This window comes from Pinus tabuliformis, chromosome J, assembly GCF_031772625.1.
Source record: "Pinus tabuliformis cultivar Carrire ecotype Pingquan chromosome J, CPIR1, whole genome shotgun sequence".
Classification (NCBI taxonomy): Eukaryota; Viridiplantae; Streptophyta; class Pinopsida; order Pinales; family Pinaceae; genus Pinus; species Pinus tabuliformis.
The window spans coordinates 1,596,230,604-1,596,255,633 of record NC_142295.1 but is presented as its reverse complement, the minus strand read 5'-3'; positions in this window follow the sequence as shown (position 1 = coordinate 1,596,255,633).

The following is a 25,030-nucleotide window of genomic DNA, read 5'->3' as shown; positions in this document are numbered from 1 at the left end:
ACCACATGAGCTTCATTAGAAAGCTACATTTTGTATTATTCTGATGGTAATGCAAATTTAGTGGACTATACTAGCTCCAATTAGGTTGGAAATCTTGATTACTACAAGTCCAACTCTGTCTATGTCATTCATCTTGGCTCTGGTCTTGGTTTTTGGTCTAGCAAAGAGAAAGGTGTCAATGCCTTTCCTCCTATGGATGCAAAATACCGAGGTGTTGATAGTGCCACCACTAAGTCTATTTGGATTGAACATATTTTGACCAAGTCTAGTTTTCAGCAAGAGCAACCTACTCTAATATGGGGCAATAATCAGAGTGGTATCCATGTTATCAGGCAGCCAGTAGAGCATCAACTTCCCAAACCTATAGAAGTCCATATGCATTACATCCAATAATTTATTAATGATAGGATTATTGATTTGCACTTTGCAGTATTGTCACACACTGAGATGCAGGTTGCTGAAATCTTCGCTAACCCTTGACAAAGTCTCATTATGTTAAACTTCATACCTTGCTTAGGGTGAAGGAAATTTTCCCTAAGGTGGGGATAATCTCACTCCCCCTCTGATTTTTTTTGTTTTTAACACTTTGTACATGGTACCTATCATCACCTTATATCCAGGAATTGGACACATTTTCAGATTTAACATCTTTTCCCTATGTCCCTAAGTTGAACTTATGATGGGGTGTTGGTGTAAATACATCATGTGGTTAAGTTTATTTAGATTGGTGAACAATCCAGCCACCTATATTTAATGCCAGGCCCCTCTCATTGTATTATAAATACAAGTGATCTCTTGTAATTAAACACAAGACATGTCTTCTTTCTATTAGTTCTGCATTTTTTGTTATTATTCTATTCTGTATGTATTGAAATATTATGATTTCCATTGTAACGTAATAGTGAAGATGATTCAGATTCATTTTATCATGATCTAGAGAGGTATGCTCCAAGAAATTAATTAATTTTTTCAAGTATCTTTCCATTTTGAATCCTTTTGAAACCTTGTGTTAAGACCAGAGGCAGTCAAAAATAGAATTTCTTGCAAATATTATAAAATTGGCTAGTGCCAAGTTTTAACCTGTACCATTTTAGAGTTCGTTTACTACCATTTTGATTTCCCACCTAATTCAGTCACTAAACATTGCAGTGAAAGTGAACTTGACAAGTAGCTTTCTACAAGTATTTGCACATGATTGCTAAGGAATTAGTAGAGAGCTTCTTCTCAATGATGTTGTCAAAGTATATGTTTGTACTTCTCAATGAGACAATATTATAAGAAAAAATGGTGTTCCAATAATAAATCTCTATGACAATCCCATGCTTGTTTAGGGGTGCACACAAATTTAATGTCTTGTCACAAACACAATTGGCGAACCAAATCCATTTATGTATCGTAAGGCCCAAATCGGCCTTAAAAACCTTACCAAACCAGCCATGGAATCATCCTAATTAATTTTAGTTGTTTTTTGTAGACCATATGAATTATGGTATATAAAACTAAACATTTTTTTGTCCCCCAATTCCATCTGGAGAATGATTATCCCCTAGTTTTTCCTAGGCTGAGAGGGAAGTTTTATTAATTTATGTAAGCAATTTTTCTAACCAATATATGTATACTTCAAGGAAAGGAATAAGAATTGGTATAGTGTAAAGGATAAAAATATGGTTTTAAAAGTTAGAGTTGAATCTCAATTGGAATCCCTAATACTTAATAAATGACACAACCACATATGACTGCTAAAAAATCATATCATTAATAAAGCATTAATACAATGACCTAATGTTAGATAACATGATAAACATTGCACAATTTCCTCGTTGTGTATCTTCTTTTGCAATATTCTTGTCTTTGTTCCCTCGTTGCTAGACCAAGCTCTCCCTTACTTGCCCCCCCTCATCCTACTTTTTCTCTTAATACCCTCCCCAGGCAATGATCTTTTCTTTCTAAGAAATTCATCTCTTATCCGACACCTGCTCCCAATGCCTCATCAACACACCAAGAGTCAATGAGGGGTTGCTTACTTTCAGGATCGAAGGAGCTCTAGAGCCCAACAAAGAGCATCAAGATTTACCCAAAGGTATCGAGCCAATACTCCAAAATATATTAAGGAGAAATTACTCAGGTATAATGTGATATAGCTAGGGGATGTGGTTGCTTAACAGACTTTGAAGTGCTTTGGGAAATAATTGATTGGGTTCCTAATACAGGGCATGCCAGAGTTTCTTATACTCAATACATATACATTTTTTACATCAATTAGCATTTGAATCTCTTGCTTGGCCATGTCTTGCTAGATTGAAATAAGTCCAAAAAGGAAATCCTTCTCATGTTGGACAAGTTACAACTAACTATGAGGAACCTAGACAGGGTCTAGGTCATATTGAAGAACATATAAGCCTTCCCCCAGGATCCTAGATGTTCTCCTGGCAGTAGAAAGGAGCCAATAGCGATGGATTCTTTAAAAAAATTCAAATCCAAATGAAAATTGCTAATAATTTTAGTTTTTTAATTTACTTTTGTCTATTTTTTATTTCCAAGTTAGCTGATAGATCAAGCTTTCTAGCCCTGTAGTATAGTTTTTTTGTTTCTTTGATGAAATTTCAAAGACAATTTGTTTGGATGTTGGAAAATTTATGGTTTTGTCACTGGTTTGGTTTCCCAAGTGGAAAACCAAGGCAAACCATAAACTGCTATATTATTTTTCTTCAAGGCTTAAATAGATTTCTACTTTACAAAAAAATAAAAAAAAGACATGCAAAGTATTGCAATGAAGTTCCTTTTTAAGGCAGGACCAAAACATGGCAAAAGAAAACCAACAATTTCCCAAACCATGTGGGCATCCAAACTAGTTACAAGGCTACCTAAAAAGCTTAGAGGCTTTTGCAATCAATAAGGCAGCATAGTAGGCTGATAGGCCTAATGTTGGACATTTAAGAGGTAGAAATAATGGGATATAACACCTTGAAGGTTGAAGCCTAATTGATAAACATGGATATGTCATTGAGCATTAGGCTATGTTTTGACCATCCCCTACTCCTTATGAACATACTTAGATCCCAACAAACCACAACAAATCATATGGCATGGAAGGGGAGAAAGACTTAAATTTACTCTCCAGAATTCATATGACCATAAAGAGTTACCAAAAAATTTCCAAAAAGATTCATCTTACACTAGATTAATCTTACACTCATGTGGCTCTAATGATTCGGGGATCCAATGGTGGTGAGGGTCAGCAATATGTTGGAATGCTCATATGGGAACTAACCAGATTAACTTCATATCTCATTTGGATTTGGGGATCTGACCATCTAGGGGTGTGAAGCGGAAACACAAGGTTGAAGGGCCAGATGAACCACAGGCTGAATATAACAATGAGGTATTGAAATCCACCACATTGGAAATATCTAGTGGGCCCTGCTCTAAGTTAACATGACAACCCCATAGGGGACTAACAAGGACTACGTGAATGCTACATGGACGTCCACTAACATGGCCTCTCATAATTGGCCAGACTTCCTTTGGGCATATATTTCAATTGGGAATAAAATTGAGGTAAAATTTATATCATCGAAAAGATTTTGACGAGATGAACGTGATGGTGGAATTTGTTTTAAGATTTGAAGACTTTAGAAAAAAAGGTCTTTGTAACTGCATATCTACAATACACCTTTGGGGTCAGGTAACTCAAATAAGTAACACCTACCACAACCTAAGACACTTAAGGGGGTGGGAGGGAGTGTTACCTTATAAAATTCGATAAAGTTGCCTCACATTTAATTGAAATGTATGACCCCCATCAACGAAGTTGGTCTTCCTCAATTGATTTCAAATGTCATTTTATGTTGTATTGATAATACCATTCTCTAGATCAACACATAATGCTACGATTTCCCTGCTACCTTTAGAAATTTCACTATGATATTATGTTATGAAACCAGATCACAAAAAGATAGAAAAGATAGATGAACACCTTAGAATTCAGCCTCTTCGAGGGGGCAACCTCCTTTACATTATACAAATGAATAATTCTTGGATGATACAAATGACAAGACCTCCCTTTCTATATATAGGAGTCTAAGGGGTCATAATATAATCAGAACCGACATAACAATAATAATGTAAGGGCACAATAATAACAATAGTGGGCTTCTATGGGCATAATAGTAACAATATGGGGATTGCGTGGGTATAACAATATAATAAGGGGGTTGTACTAATAACAATAATGGGTTACACTAGTAGTATAGGGGCCTAACATGCCCCTCTCCTTCAAAAAGTGTTGTCCTCAACACTTGAGTAGTTCTTGATGCTTCTGTATAAAATTCTTGTCCCCCCATGTGGAATCTACAGCGGGTAAGTTCTTCCACTTGATGAGATACTCTGAAATTGATCGATTTCGTAGCTGTCGGGTTCTTATTTCTATGACTGCTCCAGGTTCCAATATGATTTTTCCTTCCTCTTCAAGTTCTGGCAATATTGTTTGAATTGGGATCTTCTACAACTTTTGAATGAGTGGCCACACTTCTTCATCCTTCTTCCATTCATCCCTTGCTTCATTTATCCAATCTGGTTGGATAATAGAAATAGCACAAAACAATGCTTCCACATCCTCATCCTTTTCTGAGAGTGCATCTACAACAAAAAATTTCTTCCCTTTTCTGTAGATGATGTCAAAGTCATAACCCAACATATTTGTGACCCATTTTTTTTGTTCTTCTAAAGATAATATTTGTTCTAAAAAGTATTTAAGACTATCATGATCCATTTTTACCTTGAAGTGTCTTCCCATTTGGTAAGGTCGCCATTTCTTAAGTGCATGTAGTATTGCCAATATTTCCTTCTCACAAATAGCTTGCTTGATATGTAGCTATAAAAATACCCAATCACCTACATCAAAACTTTTTCCACTGTGATGTTGACCTACCTGTTGTTTCATTCAATTATGCACCAATGTGGCGTTATCCTTTAAAAGTTGGAGAACTTGGTTTTGATGGTCGATGTGATATTTCACTGCTTGAACCTTTTTCTTCTTGATATGTTCTTCTATCTTAAGATTTTGAGGAGTGGTAATTTCTTCCAATGCTTTACAAGATATGGTCAGATTCATTTCTTGTTTCTTGATGTGATCTTTCACTTCTTGAACATTTTTCTTCTTGATATGTCCTTCTATCTTGATAGTTTGAGGAGTGGTAATTCTGGCCAATGCCTTACATTATATGTTTGGATTCATTTCTTCTTTCTCGATGTGATCTTTCACTTCTTCAACCTTTTTCTTCTTGACATGTCCTTCTATCTTGAGAGTTTTAGGAGTGGTAATTCTTGCCAATGCTTTACAAGATATGGTCGGACTCATTTCTTCTTTCTCTTGGGTTGGGTCCTAGCGTATATCCTCTTCTTTTGATGTTTCTTTATCCTTTTCTTTCTCTTCTTCATACTCTATGTAAAATAGTTTCTTCTTAGCACACGTATGACCTTTAGTGCATTTGCTATTACAATTGTAACAAAACCATTTTTCTCTTTTTTCTTCCAATTGTTGTGGTGTAGCCCTTGTAGGTTGTGGAAGGCTAGGAGAAGAAACACTTCCATAATTATAGTTGTGAGTGGTGGGATTACTTGTTTCCATAATTTCGCTTTCAATTTTTCTTGCCCACCTAAATGCCTTTTCTAATGAATCAGGTTCCCAAAGATGAACCTCATGTTGAATGTTATCCTTTAAAGTACTTATGAAGACATCAATCCTTTGCTTCTCTGGAATATCATTTATCCTTATATTCAATTTTTGAAAGTCCTCAATGTGCTCTACCATTGGACACTTTTGTTTGAGATTTATCAATTGGCTAAAGAAGGTGTTTCTCTTTGTATCCTCATAATGTGCTATCATTTCCTCCGTAAAAATTGACCACGTAACAAATTGTTTACGAGAACAAAGCCCTTTATACCATAAAAAATGATCCAGTTCTAAATATGAAGATGAAATACATACCTTTTGTAACAGTGGTACACCATGTAGGTCAAAATATTTCTCCATCTGTAGTATCCAATTTACCGGATCCTTGCCATCAAACTTCCTCATCTCACTTTTTCTTGATTTTAAGAGCTCGGTCTTGAAACAGCTGTAACAATGTAATTTCATATCTTTCATTTCTGAAATCGCGACCTGCAGTAGTCCCCTGTGTCCTATTTCCAATGCCACCAGTATGATTGAAATTAGATTCTCCAAGAAAGAGTTATGCACAATCTCCCAAGATGACCATATTATACACCTTTTCAGAATAGCAAACTTGTATGACTTGCCACGTGTCACTGTTTTGACCTTAGGATCTGAAAAATATACACATGAAACTACAATCTGTCCTCTTTTGATAACTTCTTACGAAAGTTCAATCTGATGCTCAAAACAAAAGTTATGACTATTTTCCCCAGGTCACCTGTTTGGAATGTAATTCGGGAGTCTGCAAAAAGGCCAACTTCCTTAGATCATATCTCCGCAAATATAACGCGAAAAGCTCTGAATTTCGGACCCAAGGTTCAGAACAATTTCAACCCAAATGGTTTTTTTTTTAGCATCTGAAACGCCGCAGAAAAAAAGTTATAGCGCAAATTCCACGATGACCTGTTTGGAGCAGCGAAACCCTAGAATCCAAAGCTCTGATACCAAATGTTATGAAGCCAGCTCACAAAAAGATAGAAAAGATAGATGAACGCCTTAGAATTCAGCCTCTTCAAGGGAGCAACCTCCTTTAAATTACACAAATGAATAATTCTTTGATGATACAAATGACAAGACCTCCTTTCTATATATAGGAGTCTAAGGGGTCATAATATAATCAGAGCCGACATAACAATAATAATGTAAGGGAACAATAATAACAATAGTGGGCTTCTATGGGGCATAATAGTAACAATATGGGGACTACATGGGTATAACAATATAATAAGGGGGTTGTACTAATAACAATAAGGGGTTACACTAGTAGTATAGGGGCCTAACATATTCAAAACTACCCATGGTTTGTTCATAATGATCAACAACATTAGCTTTCCTTATGTTATCAATTTAAGGAGTTCTTTCTAAATTAACAATATATTCATAACTAACAAGAATAGAATCATCCTTGGGCATAGTTCTTTTATGTTGTTTAGGTTTCTTCTTCTTTTGAAAAAGAGTGGTAACCTTATTGTCACGAATGACAACATTATCTTCTTTTTGAGCTTCCATATGTTTAAATTTCACCTTTATAATGTTATTGGATAAATGGATTTTATTTCCTCATTCTTGATCATGTGTATCTACCCCTGTAGCTTGAACTTTCATTGCTCCTCATTTGTTTTTTCTTACTTGTGTCTTATCATTATGAAAAGTGTTAATTATTTCCATGATATCTTTCTTTGTAGAATAAATCCCCTCCAACATATTTGGAAGTCACATAGAAAAATCCTGTAAAATAAAAATATAGCAATTTAATGATAAATAAGTTTAATATATATATATATATATATATATACATAAAAAGAATAAACAAACTTACATTTACTTCCTCAACGTCTTGCATAGCAAATGAACGTATTTTTGTAAAACCTTCTCCCTGTTATAATTGCTCCTTTTGAAACAACATCTAATCTTGTTATACATCTTGACTTGTTTTATAAGAGCATAAACAATATTTGTGCTCAACACCAAACATATGTCTTGTACCAAGCCAAACGTCTAATAATTTTCTTGCACATGTTGAAACTCAACAAAATACAAGTATATTTGTTCTATACTATTGATACCTTTGTCTTTGGCATACCATTAATGCTCCATTTTATTTTCCTCTAGTGTCATTTTCCATTCTTTAATATTATTACGCCGTAAGGCGTTTACCTTTGAAATGAATTGTCCTAGCTGCTGACGTGTCTTATTGGTCACCGTAGATTTGTGGTGTTAGACGATTGAACAAGGCTTGATCGTTGATCCAAAACTAAAACTGTTCATGAAACTGAAACGGTTCAAAACTAAAACGGTTCAACAAACTGAAACGGTTCATGAATCAGCCCACGAACAGGGTTAAAAACCTATGTATAACGTCCCTTTGTCTATTTCCAACTTCGGCCTAACTTCGTTCAGGCTAGCAATGTCAGTTGCGAATCGCCAGCTCTTTTCTGCTTTCTTCTACTACAGCATGTTCCTGAACTCTCTTTAACCCTACTGTAAATATTTCTTAACGTCCCTCTGTCTATTTCCAACTTCGGCCTAACTTCGTTCAGGCTAGCAATGTCAGTTGCGAATCGCTGGCTCTTTTCTGCTTTCTTCTACTACAGCATGTTCCTGAACTTTCTTTAACCCTAAAGATTTCTTTCAATTTTACCGTTTATAACCCAATTCCAATCAAACAAGCCAGGGTAACGAAACGCTTCAATGCGACCTTATTACTGCGTTTTCTGTTCTGTGGAACCATGGTTATCTAGATTGTATATCTCATTGTATTATCTATTGTAATGACAAAAAACATGCAGGATGACTGCTACCCACCTCGAATTTTATTTGCTGGCCTCGCAGAAGACTAGAAACCAATTGAACCAGCGTAATACTCATTGTCAAATAACTGAATTTCGGCTTTGAAAATACATGATTTCTGAGGCGTTTATTCATCTGAAGCCTCTGCCATCAACAGCCATATATATCTGCTCTTCATAACCCTATGAGGAGGTCAAAACTTCCCCCTGTTGCATGCCCTTAACGAAAACCACCTCTTGCCGTTCGGCCAATTCATAGAAATGTTGACCAGCGATCGAATCCAGTCTGCCTTTCAGCAATTTCATAGAAATGTTCAGCCTGGAACCCGAGTCCAGTCACCAGCGTCGGAGAAAGCTAATTCTTAACTTTGATTACTAGGCACGCATCACTAAGCAACAACATAATCAGGAGGTTCTCCTTGTGATTTGACCGGATCAGCATCACTCACCTTCTTCTCTGTAGACTTGTATAGCTAAAATTTCACCTAATTAGAAAGTAATTGTAGTTAAAGACTTTGACCATCCAAATTTGACCTGATTATAACTTATTTTTTCATTAAAAATCAATTTAAATTTACTTGAATATTTTACAATTTAAAATAATAATAAAAAATTGATAAATTAGATTTAGATCAAATTATATGGAAAGTTGAAAAATGTTAAAGAATCTTAATTGGAACGGTTTGTGAATTGTTTGGTTACCCAGTTATGTGGGTATAAATCTAAAAATATGTTGTAATTGACTGTTGATAACATTTATAGTTATATTTAGTACAATAATAATAATATTTTTTTTAAATAATAATAATATTTTTTTTACAATAATAATAATATTTTTTTTAACGTCCCTTTGTCTATTTCCAACTTCGTTCAGGCTAGCAATGTCAGTCTACTACAACGTGTTCCTGAACTTTCTTTAACCCTAAAGATTTCTTTCAATTTTACCGTTTTTCTCCCAGATAGGACAGAGCCATAACTTTCTTTAACCCTACTGTAAATATTTCTTTCAATTTTACCGTTTTTCTCCCAGATCGGACAAAGCCATACCGGCCATGGACATGGATGGAAATGCCAAGGGTTTGAAACTGGGATGCAAATTAGTTAAGCTTTGGAAAAAAATTCTGCATTCAAAGCGCTTGGGATCGCATTATACTCCACATGATCAACCTCGGCCAATCTTTCCAACGGCCATTTTTTAAGCCAGGCGACTTCCCTTCCTTCAATCACGCGGTTTAAAAGGATTCAGTGTCTGGGTAAATGTCGAATTAAAGCCTCTGGCAATCGCTTGAATCTTCTGACTCGAACTAAACGGCATATCGGCCGCCATTTATCTTGGCGGAAATCTAGCTTTGTGAAGGGGGCTCAAGAAAAAAAAACTCAATATCTTCCCAAGGACGTTCCGAAGGGCTCGGTGGCTGTTTATGTTGGGGACGAGCAAGAAGAGCAGACGCGGTTTGTGATCCCCATCTTGTATTTCAACCATCCACTCTTTCTCCATTTGTTGGAAGAAGCCGAGCCCGTCTATGGCTTCTGCAACAAGGGCATCCTCACGATTCCTTGCCAGGTTTCTGATTTTGAGTATCTTCGCTGGCTTATTGAGAGGGAAGGGGCAATGAACCGCCTTGCTTATAGTGCTTCGACTTACCAGCAATAGGTTTTTCTTCACCTGAAGAAATCGTGTCTGGAGTACTTTTCCGGCGTCTGGAGTAGCTTTCCCGCTTACATAGTCTCTTTCAAGATGAGAGCACAAGACCATTAGAAAACATACTCCGGGCTAAAACGTCGGTTATAGTTGTTAGAGTCGGAATGGGCAGTCATCCAATTCTTCTTCCGAATGGAAGGGCAAATGTATAGAAATATTTTTCCAATTCATCTGTATTATAAGGAATTGATTAATTCTTAGGGATGACACCATGATGCCAAGTCTTCTTCATTTTAGGTTTTTGAAAGATGGATGATTAAAGCATTTGTTTTTAAATAGTTGTTTTTAAATGGAAGGAAAAGAAGTATAAAATGAACTCGTTTTAATAATATTTTTATAAAATAATATTTATATTAATAATTTGTTTGTTATTGATAAATATAATTTAATATATTTTTTCTAAAAAATTAAAATGTATTTTAAAATTGTGATTTTTAATTTTTAAATTAGAATGAAATTCGTTATATTTATATTCAAGTTTATATTTCCCGTGTAATAAATGTTTTAGGTATGAAATATTAATATTAACAAAATTGTAGTTTGTTTCTTATTATATTTTGTAAAGGGACATGATGATTTTGAGCATTAAAAAGTTTCTTTTGGTAAGTGAATACTTAATAAAATTGCCTCATTAAATAGCAAAATTTACATAATATTAAGCTATTGATTGGTGTTAGATGATTGAACAAGGTTCGTTGATCCAAAACTAAAACGGTTCATGAATCAGTCCACAAACAGGCTTAAAAACCTACACTATATATATTTTAGAATTTACCTACACTATATATATTTCAGAATTTTCAAGGACCAGAGAGTCTGCTAAATAGCAGTGACAAGATGCATTTGCCACGGAACACATTGAAGCCTCGATACTGTTTTCTCACAAGCATAACACCACATCGACCCTGGAAAACTTCATTCACCTCTTTTTTATGCATGTCATGATGTGGGTGTCGTTTGGTATTGTGTCGTGATCCATGACTCGTGTAATGTGCTAACTAGGGGTTTCTTTAGCATGATAAATGTGTGGCTGACACATACAATGCTTGCTATTTTGTTTTGGCTATTTTACTTGTCTCATGACTTGATCAGCAAGAATCGATCCCTGGACCTGATGACAGTGGCGTCCCGCGGAACTTCAGAGCGTATTTGTCCCTCCATGTCCTCGAGATCTCAAAAGAATAACAAACACCTATGAATTGAAAGGCACCTTCGCCTTCAGTCCTTCCTCTGCACTAAAAACATACGCACGAGCAGAGCAGAGGAGAGAAGCAAAGCGTAGTGCGAGACACGCGAGGGCGGATAATAGTTGGGCTCAGCTTTGACCTCTATCTAATGTTTTCTCTTCATTAAATTCCAATTAATTACTTTGTCAATTATGTTCCAAATGGGGATTGAAACGTCGTTTTCTGGTCTTCTGGTTCATGCCCTTCCTCCACATGTGTCCCCAAAAAGAACAAGGTTCATACAATTTCAGTGTATGTAAATGAAAAATTAATAGATCAATTTAATCTTAATTTTGATGGATTTACTGTGTGTGTGTGTTTCCTTTTTGGGGATTTTAGAAGGATTGTTGGGGGACAAAAAGCAGGCTTGGATTGTCAGTAAGTGAAATCATATTAGTGTTGTAGATGGTTTTTTTTCTTAGCCTGCAACCCTTCATAATGATCTTTAGTTGAAATCTCTATTTCAGGGGAGCCAATTTTGGGGTCTATAGCTACATTGGTTTTTAATTGGTGAAGACTGCATTCTGTTTAGCAAAGCATTTGTGACTGCTTGTGTCAATTTCATAGAGTTTGATCTGTATGGAAATAGACTAAATTTGTATTGTTCAAACATCTTCATTCTAATGTTTTGAATACACTTCATCAAACTGCTAACAGTTTGAAGGTGGTAGTTGATAAAAGACGAGAAACAACTTAATCACACATCTGTTGGTAAAGGCCTAATACTAAGAAGGCAGGTAGAAGTGGATGATGTTCGTATGCTTTATCTTCATTTTTGCATAAAAAGATCATAAGATAATTGGGTTTTTCGGTTTGGTTTGATCAAGTAGTTTTATTGGTTGATAATTGGGTTTTTCGATTTGGTTTGATCAAGTAGTTTAATTGGTTTATAACTATTGTCAAAACTTTATTTGGAATTCTAAGAGAGATTGAGATGGACTATGTTTGGTGTTTTCATTTTAAATTGAGATATTTGATGTGTACTATCAAAGATCTATTTAAAGCCGGGGTATTCACTTTGAGGTTGTGTTGCAGGCTATCTGGTAATAATAATATTAGTATTATTAGTATTATAATAATAATAATAACAATGGAAAGGTGAGGAAGGAAGAAACTAATAATTTCAGAAATTTGGACCTTTTATCCTAGCTTTATTTGTTCTTCAAATCCAACTTATGGTGAATTAGCAGCTTGAAGGCCAATTACAAGTCATTCAGCCAACAATGATCTATAAGCATGCCATAGTAGTATGTCTCTGCATATTCACAATAGTGATTCCAATGTCATATTATTATTCCCCACTTGGACAAAGCAATGACACAAGGGGTTTCTACATGTTGACCAACCATGTAAATTGGATCTTATAAATTATAATTCTTGTTTTCTAGCCTTCTATTTCTATAGATATCAATTGTGTAGTTGATGGCATACTTTTTATAAATAAATTTCCATGGCTATTACGGTTCAATTAAGAGCCAATCTCTTGCAGACTTCAGAGTTGAAGTCATCTGTAACTGCCTTTGATTTAGGGAGTGATCTAGAAAAAACTTTAATGCCTAACATGAATGTGATAATCACAACCATAAACGCAACTTGGGTAGAGGAAACAGTGTACTAGATTTGTATATGCAGAGCCTTCGAATAGTTATTGAATCATGTTCTCCTCGTTGCAGTGGACCAAGGGTCATTTAATCGTTGCCAACATATTCATCACACTGCTATATTTTGCTGAAAGAAATATCTGATTTCAATGAATCTGCCTCTGCATACCAAGACTGGCGTGAATGGTAAAAGTCAATGAATCTGCCTCTGCATGCCACTAGAAGTTGTTGGATGAAAATATCTGTTTTAAAGGCAAGAAATGGAATGGTTTTTTTGTTATTTGGATTACCAAAAGAAATGGCTTAGTTAAGACAGCTTATAAATGGAGGCACATGTTCTAAGGCTCTCATGGTGTTATTTCAATATATTGGCCCTGTTCAAGTTTTGAATGATTCAAAAATTAGCAGATCTGTTAGATAGTGGAGGCAGGAAATTTGCACTTCTTTTCTGTCAAACCTGGTAGCTGATAAAAGATGAGAAACAACTCAATCACACACCTATTGGTAAATGCTTAATACTAAGAAGGCAGGTAGAAGTGGATGATTAAGATTGTTTATAGGTTTAGCCAACAGTTTTATTGGTAACGTGCTTAGTTTAAACTTTTGGTGATATTGTTTCATCACCTAGGCTGACTACGGTTTGGTGAATTGTTACTGGAAATATACTTAAATCTGGATAAAATATAGGTGGTAATACCTAGTTGAATGGAGAGTCCCAGTATATTGGCCCTTTTGAGGATTATTACTTGACCAGTTTGTTGCCTTAGTCTACTGAGTACATTTTTTTTGTTGGTTGGTTATTGTTGTAATTGGTAAATTGTATAGGTGATTTTCATTCACATGCTTATTGGAATAGCTGGCTTCTTGAATAGGGTAGTCATGCATTTGAGTATGTGAGAGGGGTTTGTAGAACACATTATCTAATGAACTCTTCTATAGAGGCAAAAAGTCTCACTCATATCCTACTCAAGGCTTCAGATGGGAATTTCTTTTATAGACTCATCAACTTACTAGAACTACTGGTGCACTTTCTTCATCCACAGAAGCCACTTGAAAATGCTTGAAAATAAACTCTCTGTAAGGGCCATTGTCAATAAAAATATTTGTAGTGGAGGCCCTCAGCCCAACAACCATTTTAGCCAGCCTTGGAAGGCAAATAGTTGAGTTCAAACATGATGAAAATTTAATTCCCTGTATACAAAAGCATGTATTAGGTGTTGATAATGGCTAGAAATATGAACTGAAGATGTATATACCTCCTTCTTTACAAAAAAGAACAGAAGAGGCAGAGGTATAAGGTTCACCTCAAATTTTCTTGAAAGTTCAATCCACTGTAGGACGTGAAAGGAAGTGTCATAATGCTAAGAGTGAAAAAGAGGGGAAGGATGAAACTAATAATTTCAGAAATTTTAGCTTTCTATATGTACTTTGATTTGTTCTAATAAAATAAATATTAATTGTTTGACGGCACCCAGGGAGCTATCTGGTAATACTAATACTAATATTATTAGTATTATAATAATAATAATAATAACAATGGAAAGGTGGGGAAGGAAGAAACTAATAATTTCATAAATTTGGACCTTTTATCCTAGCTTTATTTGTTCTTCAGATCCAACTAATATTTTGTAGATCCAACTTATGTTGAACCAACAGCTTGAAAGCCAATTGCAAGTCATTCATCCAACAACGATCTATAAGCATGCCATAGTATTATGTTTCCGCATATTCACAATAGTGATTCCACTGTCATATTATTATTCCCCACTTGGACAGAGCGATGACACAAGGGGTTTCTACATGTTGACCAACCATGTAAATTGGATCTTATAAATTATAATTCTTGTTTTCTAGCCTTCTATTTCTGTAGATATCAATTATGTAGTTGATGGCATACCTTTTATAAATAAATTTCCATGGCTATTACGGTTCAATTAAGAGCCAATCTCTTGCAGAGTTCAGAGTTGAATTCATCTGTAACTACCTTTGATTTAGGGAGTGATCTAGAAAAAACTTCAATGCCTAACAAGACTGTGATAATCACAACCATAAACGTAGCTTGGGCAGAAGAAAACAATGTACTAGATTTGTACATGCAGAGCCTTCGAATAGTTATTGAATCATGTTCTCCTCGTTGTAGTGGACCAGGGGTCATTTAGTCGTTGCCAACATATTCATCACATTGCTATATTTTGCTGAAAGAAATATCTGATTTCAATGAATCTGCCTCTGCATACCAAGATTGGCATGAATGGTAAAAGTCAATGAATCTGCCTCTGCGTGCCACTAGAAGTTGTTGGATGAAAATATTTGTTTTAAAGGCAAGAAATGGAATGGTTTTTTTGTTATTTGGATTACCAAAAGAAATGGCTTAGTTAAGATATCTTATAAATGGAGGCACAAGTTCTGAGGCTCTCATGGTGTTATTTCAATATATTAGCCCTGTTCAAGTTTTGAATGATTTAGAAATTAGCAGATCTGTTAGATAGTGGAGGCAGGAAATTTTCACTTCTTTTCTATCAAACCTAGTAGCTGATAAAAGATGAGAAACAACTTAATCACACACCTGTTGGTAAAGGCCTAATACTAAGAAGGCAGGTAGAACTGGATGATTAATATTGTTTATAGGTTTAGCCAACAGTTTTATTGGTAACATGCTTAGTTTGAACTTTTGGTGATATTGTTTCATCACATAGGCTGACTATGGTTTGGTGAATTGTTACTGGAAATATACTTAAATCAGAATAAAATATAGGTGGTAATAATTAGTTGAATGGAGAGTCCCAGTACATTGACCCTTTTGAGGATTATTACTTGACCAGTTTGTTGCCTTAGTCTGTTGAGTACATTTTTTTTTTTGTTGGTTGGTTGTTGTTGTAATTGGTAAATTGTATAGGTGATTTTCATTCACATGCTTATTGGAATAGCTGACTCTTGAATAGGGCAGTCATGCAGTTGAGTATGTGAGAGGGGTTTGTAAAATGAATTATCTAATGAACTCTTATGTAGAGGCAAAAAGTCTCACTCAAAGCCTACTCAGGGCTTCAGATGGGAATTTCTTTTTATAGACTGACCAACTTACTAGAACTACTACTGCACTTTCTTCATCAACATAAACCACTTGAAAATGCTTGAAAATAAACTCTCTGTAAGGGCCATTGTCAATAAAAATAGCTGCAGTGGAGGGGGTTTCTACATGTTGACCAACCATGTAAATTGGATCTTATAAATTATAATTCTTGTTTTCTAGCCTTCTATTTCTGTAGATATAAATTGTGTAGTTGATGGCATACTTTTTATAAATAAATTTCCATGACTATTACGGTTCAATTAAGAGCCAATATCTTGCAGAGTTCAGAGTTGAATTCATCTGTAACTGCCTTTCATTTAGGGAGTGATCTAGAAAAAACTTCAATGCCTAACAAGACTGTGATAATCACAACCATAAATGTAGCTCGGGCAGAAGAAAATAGTGTACTACATTTGTACATGCAGAGCCTTCGAATAGTTATTGAATCATGTTATCCTCGTTGCAGTGGACCAAGGGTCATTTAATCGTTTCCAACATATCCATCACACTGCTATATTTTGCTGAAAGAAATATCTGATTTCAGTGAATCTGCCTCTGCATACCAAGACTAGCGTGAATGGTAAAATTCAATGAATCTTCCTCTGCGTGCCACTAGAAGTTGTTGGATGAAAATATCTGTTTTAAAGGCAAGAAATGGAATGGTTTTTTGGGTATTTGGATTACTAAAATAGATGGCTTAGTTAAGATAGCTTATAAATGGAGGCATAAGTTCTGAGGCTCTCATGGTGTTATTTCAATATATTGGCCCTATTCAAGTTTTGAATGATTCAGAAATTAGCAAATCTGTTAGATTGTGGAGGCAGGAAATTTGCACTTCTTTTTTGTCAAACCTGGTAGCTGATAAAAGATGAGAAACAACTTAATCACACACATGTTGGTAAAAGCCTAATACTAAGAAGGCAGGTAGAAGTGGATGATTAAGATTGTTTATAGGTTTAGCCAACATTTTTATTGGTAACATACGTAGTTTGAACTTTTGGTGATATTGTTTCATCACATAGGCTGACTACGGTTTGGTGAATGTTACTGGAAATTGTAGGAATTTACAGGGTAAGTTCCTCAGAAAGAACACCAAAAGGACACCGCTCACAACCAGATCACAGATCAATACACCAGTATTTTTGACGTGGTTAAAACCCTCAAAGAGGGAAACAGTCCACGGCCTGTGCCAACGTGGCTACTACAGGCAATTTATTAATCAAAGAATGAAAATTTACATAAGCTTCTCTCATGCACGGATTACCCGAACAATGACCCTCCATGCGCTTTAAATAGAACTCATGGACCAATCGGGTGTCAAGCCACAGATCAAATGTCGGTAATACCGAGGAGAGAGTGAACCGTCGGATCACTACATATCGTGACCGTCGAATTATAAGTTACAAAATGTACAACGGTAAAGAAACACACTTTACCTAACTCTATACCTAACTCTATACTAGACCAAGTTGAACTTAACTATTTCCTATGTTTCGGAATATCCTAACATCCCCCCTTAAGAACAACTTGCGATAGGATTGAAGGATTTACAAATATGACACAATAGGAGAAGGAAGGAGGCACTAGAGCCTATCCCCCCTTAGTGACAACTTCCTGAACTCCAAGCATATATCGAAGTTTAGTGAACTTCGCCTCTGTGAGAGCCTTTGTGAAGATGTCTGCAACCTGATCATCTGTTGAACAATATTGCACTTCAAGAACATGGTCATGAATGAGCTTTCTGATGAAGTGCATGTGTAGTTCAATGTGTTTACTGCGCTGATGCTGGACTGGATCTTTGCATAGCTGAATGGCACTTTGATTATCACACCAAAGTGTGGTTGGATGCTGCTGCTCAAAGCCAAACTCTGATAGGATCTGACGAAGCCACAAGGCTTCCTTACTAGCTTCCACGGCACCACGATACTCTGCTTCTGCTGACGAAAGAGAAATGGCAGCCTATTTCTTACAAGCCCATGTAATAGGTCCTGAACCAAGAGTGAAGACATAACCAGCAGTAGACTTCCGATCATCAGGGTCACCAGCCCAATCAGAATCAGTGAAACCAACTAATAGAGGAGCTGCTTTGGCACTGTAATGAATCCCAAACTGTATTGTACCTCGAACATAACGAAGTATTCTTTTGGTTGCTTTCCAATGACTTTCACGGGGGTTTTGCATAAAATGAGCAACAAGGCCAACAACAAAGGAAAGATCAGGACGAGTATGGGTTAAGTACAAGAGTTTTCCTACAAGTTGACGGTATAAGGTAGCATCAACTTCAGGAGAAGTACAAGAGACTGAAAGTTTGAATCCAGACTGAAAGGGAGAAGGGGCTGGCTTACAGTCTTCCATGTGAAAATGACGAAGAATATCACAAGCATACTTGGACTGGGAAAGGGAAATACCCTCCTTGGATTGCAAGACTTGAAGACCGAGAAAATAGTGTAAGTGTCCTAAGTCTGTCATTTCAAATTTCCTTTTGAGGCTAGACTTCACATGGTTTATAAGGTTGGGATCACTACCAGTAAGGATAAGATCATCAACATAAAGAACAAGGATGATAAGAGAGTTGCCCACTTTCTTGGTGTAGACAGTATTGTCAGAATGACACCTAGAAAAGCCAGATTCTAAAAGAAAGCTATCCATTTTGGCATACCAAGCCCGAGGAGCTTGCTTGAGACCATAAAGGGATTTCTTAAGTCGACAAACAAGGCTGGAGTCTGTTTGTATGAAGCCAATGGGTTGTTCCATATAGATTTCTTCCTGCAAGTCCCCATGCAAGAAGGCAGATTTAACATCCATCTGATGGACTTCCCATTTTAAAGAGGCAGCAAGGGAAAGAACAAGGCGGATAGAGTTCATTTTGGCAACAGGGGAGAAGGTTTCAGTGTAGTCAATGCCTTCAACCTGTGAAAAGCCCTTAGCAACAAGACGAGCTTTATGTTTATCAACTTTCCCATCTGGTCCATACTTGGTTCTGTAAACCCATTTACATCGAACAAGTTTGCGTCCCTTTGGCAGAGGAACAAGATTCCATGTATCATTTGTCAACAATGAATGATATTCTTCATTCATAGCTGCTTCCCAATGTGGATGTCCTGAAGCTTCTGCAAAAGTGTCAGGATCATGATTTACTGGAGCTTGAGCTAGTAAAGAAGAGGCTCTTTCAAACTGAGAACGTGTACGTCGCTGATCTGTAGGATCACCGGCAAGATCACCTGCTGCATCCCGAGTAGCACGGACCCATCTTGGAAGTTGAGGATCCTGAGAAGGTGGGGGAGGATTGTCATCCTCACTTTCATCATCTGAAGAAGAAATGTTTTCAAAAGTAGAAGAGATAGGAAGAGGTGGCACATCCGCCGGACTAGGCTCGCAGGCCGATTTGTTTTCATCAAATTTTACATCTCTTCTAATGATAACATTTTTGGACTTAAATGGAATAAGTCTATAACCTTTTACATCTTCAGAATATCCAACAAAAGTACATTTCTCACTCTTAGGTTCTAAAGCTTTATGCTTTTCATCTGGAATATGGAACTCCAAGCTTCTTCTGGAGTGATATTCTTTAGAACTTAGTAGGAGTGCGATTGATTATATAATTTGCACAATTAATTGCTTCGGCCCAAAAACTAAGACTGAGTCCTTTAGATTGCAGCATACAATTAGCCATTTCCTTTAAGGTGCGATTTTTCCTTTCAGCTACACCATTTTGTTGTGGAGTGTATGGAACAGTATGTTGCATTTGAATTCCATTTTCGGTGCAAAAGTTGATGAAGGTGTTTTTAACATATTCTCCACCGTTATCAGTTCTTAGCTTAAGAATTTGATGTCCAGATTGTTTTTCAACAAAGGCTTTGAAGGCCAAAAATGTGTTAAATACTTCGCTCTTGAGTTTTAAGAAGTATACCCAAGTGCGTCTGGAGAAATCATCAATGAAAGTTAAGAAATACTTGCAGCCAGAGAATGAAGCAACAGGAAGTGGACCACATAAATCACTGTGCACAAGCTGTAAAGGGGTTGAGGCGTGCCAAGAGGCACGTTTTTCAAAACTGTCCCGATGATGTTTTCCGAGTACACATCTGGAACAAACACCATCTCTGCAAGATACCATAGGAAGACCTGTCACCATATTTTCTTTACATAGATGTTGAAGGGAGCGATAGTTTAAGTGACCAAATCGCTCATGCCAAAGTTTGATCACTTCATCATTATGAGCAACAAATACTGAGGGAAGATTTGATGACCCAAAGTTGTGAAACTTATACAACCTTGTGGAATCATCAGCAATACCAGTAGCTAGAATCTGTTTAGGATCTTTTAGATCCTTGATTACAACATCATGAGGTGAAAATTCAACAATTTTATCTTCACCTGAATGAGTTATCTGATATACAGATAGAAGGTTGCAGGATAAGGTTGGAACACATAATACATCATTAAACTGACCATTGTCTAGATGAACAGTTCCAGTCCCTACAACATTAAGAGATCTATCATCACCAACATATATATTTTTGGTGTTACAATCATTTAAAGAAGAAAACATGGCTTGGTTTTTGGCCATGTGATAAGAGGCTCCAGAATCAATGAGCCACTCATGAGAAGGAGAAGAAGAAGATACATTTAATGCATAACCAGACTGAGATGATTGACAACGACATGCAGAAAGTGCCATTCCGGAAGTTGAAGTTGAAGTATGCTCCACATGGATGTTATGTTTCTTCATTGCGGCTTCCAAGGCTTCCATCTTCTTAAAGCATTTAGATTCTAAGTGGCCATCTCGATTACAAAAGTTACAATGTCTATCAGTCTTCTTCCATTTGTTTTTATTGGTCTTATCATTTTGCTGAAATGATCTTTCATTTTGAGGCTGAGTTTGCTTAGGACCCTTGTTTGGTTTAGGACCATTCTTTTTAGGATATGATTTCTTAGGATTATTTGAATTTGGTTGCTGCTGGGCGGCTAACGCTTTCTTGGAAGAGTTTCCAAGATTAAGAAGACCAAGGTGTAAGAGTTTTTCTTGTTCTCTTATTAAGGAATCACAAAAGGAGTCAAAGGAAGGGGCCTTGCAGTCTTTTCCTTGACAAATGAAAGCTTCCCTTGTAGAATGGAAAGTGGAAACAAATACAGAGTAGGCTGGTCCCAACTTAGTAAGGATGGAATAAATAAGGTTACCATCTTCTTTCTTAACCTTAACACCTTCCAAGAGATATCTAAGGGTCTTGAATTTGGACAAGAAATCTTCAATGCAAGAAAAATTATTAGGATCCAAAGTAAGCAACTCATTTTCAAGTTGATGGGCTCTAATTTCATTTTTAATCCCAAAAACTTTAGCGATTTTTTCCAAAGCTTCATGAGGAGTCTCAAGTTCTGCAATATGGAATCTAAGATCAGGAGAAATAGACATCCCTATCAAACCACGTGCTTGATCTTGTCTATTTTCCCATTTTGCAGCCTTTTCTTCATCTTTTGGTTTCTTTTCTTGGTCTGTGGCTATTCTGTAGAGACCTTTACTTCTAAGTAAATCTTCCATGTAGGCTACCCATTGGAAGTAGTTAGTGCTGTCAAGAATGACTTGGCATGGACTTTCCATTTTTTTTTTTAAACTGAAGCTGAAGATGCTGAAAGTAAGTGTTCCAATGGATAGATCTCGAAAAATTAGGCTGTTTTAAAAAAAACGGCTCTGAAAAAGGCTTCCGGATGAAGAAGTTATGGCTTTTTGAAAAAAAAATTGTTGAAGTTGCCGGCAAAGTGCGCGAATGTGCGGGAATGAAAAAATCCGCCCCCACAAAATGGAGACTTGAACCCAAGACCTCTACTCTCTTAAAATAGCTTTGAACCAATTGATCTATACAAAAAATTTGAGAGAGAGAGAGAGAGAGAGAGAGGGGGGGGGGCCTTGGTTTGCGTGCTTGCCTTGAGAAAGCTCTTTTTCCCTACAAAACACAAAACACAAAACCCAACACGAATATGCAAAGAAAAACGAACCTTGCGGCTCGAAGTTAGCTTTAGCCAAAAAACTAGATATTTTAAAAAAATGAACCTTGCGGCTCAAAGTTAGCTTTAGCCGAAAAACTAAATATTTTTCTCAATGTTTCTGATTTTCCGAGATCACACTAAGGTGCAGGGAAAAGAGCATACGCATGAGAAAAATCCTTCCTTTCTGTTTCTGATTTGCCCAGATCACACAGAGTCGCAGGGCAAAGAGCATACGCAGAAATGAAAGGTATAGATCCGGTTAAAAAAAAGGGCTAAATAAACCGAAACCGAAATAAGCAGAGAGAAAATAACAGTAAACTGCAAAAACACTGTATACCTCCCGATCTGAAAAATGACGCAGCTAGGGCTACCGGAAACCTTTTCGCATGAAACGAAAGGGGTTCCTCACTGGAACAGATGCTCCGAACGCAACAGAGCAGTCCTCTCGGCCCGAAAGCAGTCAGAAACAACAGATCTAGGAAACGACAGCCGCATGCAGTTCTACCGGCTTCAGATTTGGATCACCAACGGACGCGGCCCTCAAATTGCTCTGATACCATGTAGGAATTTACAGGGTAAGTTCCTCAAAAAGAACACCAAAAGGACACCGCTCACAACCAGATCACAGATCAATACACCAGTATTTTTGACGTGGTTAAAACCCTCAAAGAGGGAAACAGTCCACGGCCTGCGCCAACGTGGCTACTACAGGCAATTTATTAATCAAAGAATGAAAATTTACATAAGCTTCTCTCATGCACGGATTACCCGAACAATGACCCTCCATGCGCTTTAAATAGAACTCATGGACCAATCGGGTGTCAAGCCACGGATCAAGTGTCGGTAATACCGAGGAGAGAGTGAACCGTCGGATCACTACATATCGTGACCGTCGGATTATAAGTTACAAAATGTACAACGGTAAAGAAACACACTTTACCTAACTCTATACCTAACTCTATACTAGACCAAGTTGAACTTAACTATTTCCTATGTGTCGGAATATCCTAACAGAAATATACTTAAATCAGGATAAATTATAGGTGCTAATACCTAGTTGAATGGAGAGTCCCAGTATATTGGCCCTTTTGAGGATTATTACTTGAATCACATAACAAACTTTACTAGACAAGCATACCTGGGAAATGCTAGTTTCAGAAAGTAACAAATAGGTTGAGATGACCAAATGGGGGCAAAATGCCTCACACAGTTTCTCATGATGTTCAACCAAAATGTTGAGAATGCAACAAGATGATGAGCTTAGTGAAAAGGAGTCACCTTCACTAAGCGAGCGCGCAGGCTATTTTTGGCGCAAAGTTTATTTTTAGACTATGTCTATTTTTAGACATATGGATCATGGTCTATGAGTTGCAGGATGCTGTTTATGGATGATTGGTCATGCTGGTAAAAATATATGGACTTCTGTTTTTAGACATATGGGCAGAGTCTATTTTTAGACTGCCAGGCTAAAAATAGAAACAGTCGAATATTATTGTCTCATAATAATATTTGGACTATAAACATTATCTTATCCTCTTGGAGCAGTTTAGTTTGAGCTACAGATGTGGCACATGTAGCTAACAGAAGGAAATACGCTTTTCTTATGTGTTAGTTGAGCTATTGCATGGAGGACTTTAGTTAGAACTCATGCATGTGAGTTCTGTGGAGTTGGATGTGGAGTTGATGGAGTTGTGCTCAGTTGAACTAGTTGTATTCAGTCTAACTGAAGAATACACTAGTGATGAGTTGTGAATTGATTGTTAATTAATTCACTAATTATTAACTCATAAAGAAACTAAAGAATACATCAGTTAACTTAGTGCATGGACAGTTCAACAGAGACAGGTGTTAGAGGTAAGTGAAAGGGTGAGTTGTGACTATCAGTTGTGCATGAGATTTGTACAATCAATGGATTGAGTATGCCCATGAGGATTGCGTAGTATATGCCCAGTGAAATAGCATGTTCTCACGTGATTTTCACTTGGCATTGTGCAATAGAGGCAGGCAAAGCAGCGGAGGAGATTTGAACCTATGACTTGTTCGGATCTGAGCTAGTTTTGTGTGTAACAGGTGGAGCTAGTACTGATTACTTGTGAGTATTGTACTATGTATTGTTACATGTTCTCAATCAATATAATATATAGATAGCTGGGGGTTTTCAGCTGTAAGCTTTCCCCGGGTACATACTGTGTTGATATGTGTGATTGATGCTTCTATGTGTGCATGTTATTGTTTCTTGATTCCGCAAAATTGATGATCAATGTAGAGGAGCTTATGTATTATGCATGTATTCCACAATAGTGTATAATCAGGATAATCTCTGTGAATAAGTATCATATTATTCAAAATTTCTACACAAAATGCTCTTCAATGCATCTCTCTTATCTATGACTCTTCAATGTGCCTCATCCCTTTATCAATTGTGACTACTAAATACACCTTGGTCCTCCTCACACTAGATTCACAATGTTGCTTTACTTACACAATGACTCATAATACAACATGATGTGAAATGCCAAATAATACCTAACAAATGTGTATTCTCCATGATGAAGTAGCTAATTTATAGATAAAAACTAACACTTTAAAACTGTTTTATAGTTTTTTGGAAGCATCATGAAATTGACATTGAAACAGTGAGAAAACATCATCAAGAATGCAAAAAATTAGGGCCCACGAACTTGAAAGCTTGTAGGTGATTCTGGCAGATTGAGAAAGCTTGTATTGAAAACTCGATTTAAAATGTTACCAAATTCCATTCCTGGGTCTCGAAGCTCGCAAGTTCTCTATTCTTCATGATGGAGTAGCTATTTTATAGATAGAAATAAAACTTATAAAATTGTTTTGTAATTTTTTTTTGAAGCATCATCAAATTGACATTGAAACAGTGAGAAAACATTATCAAGAATGCAAAAATTTAGGGGCCATGAACTTGAAAGCTTGT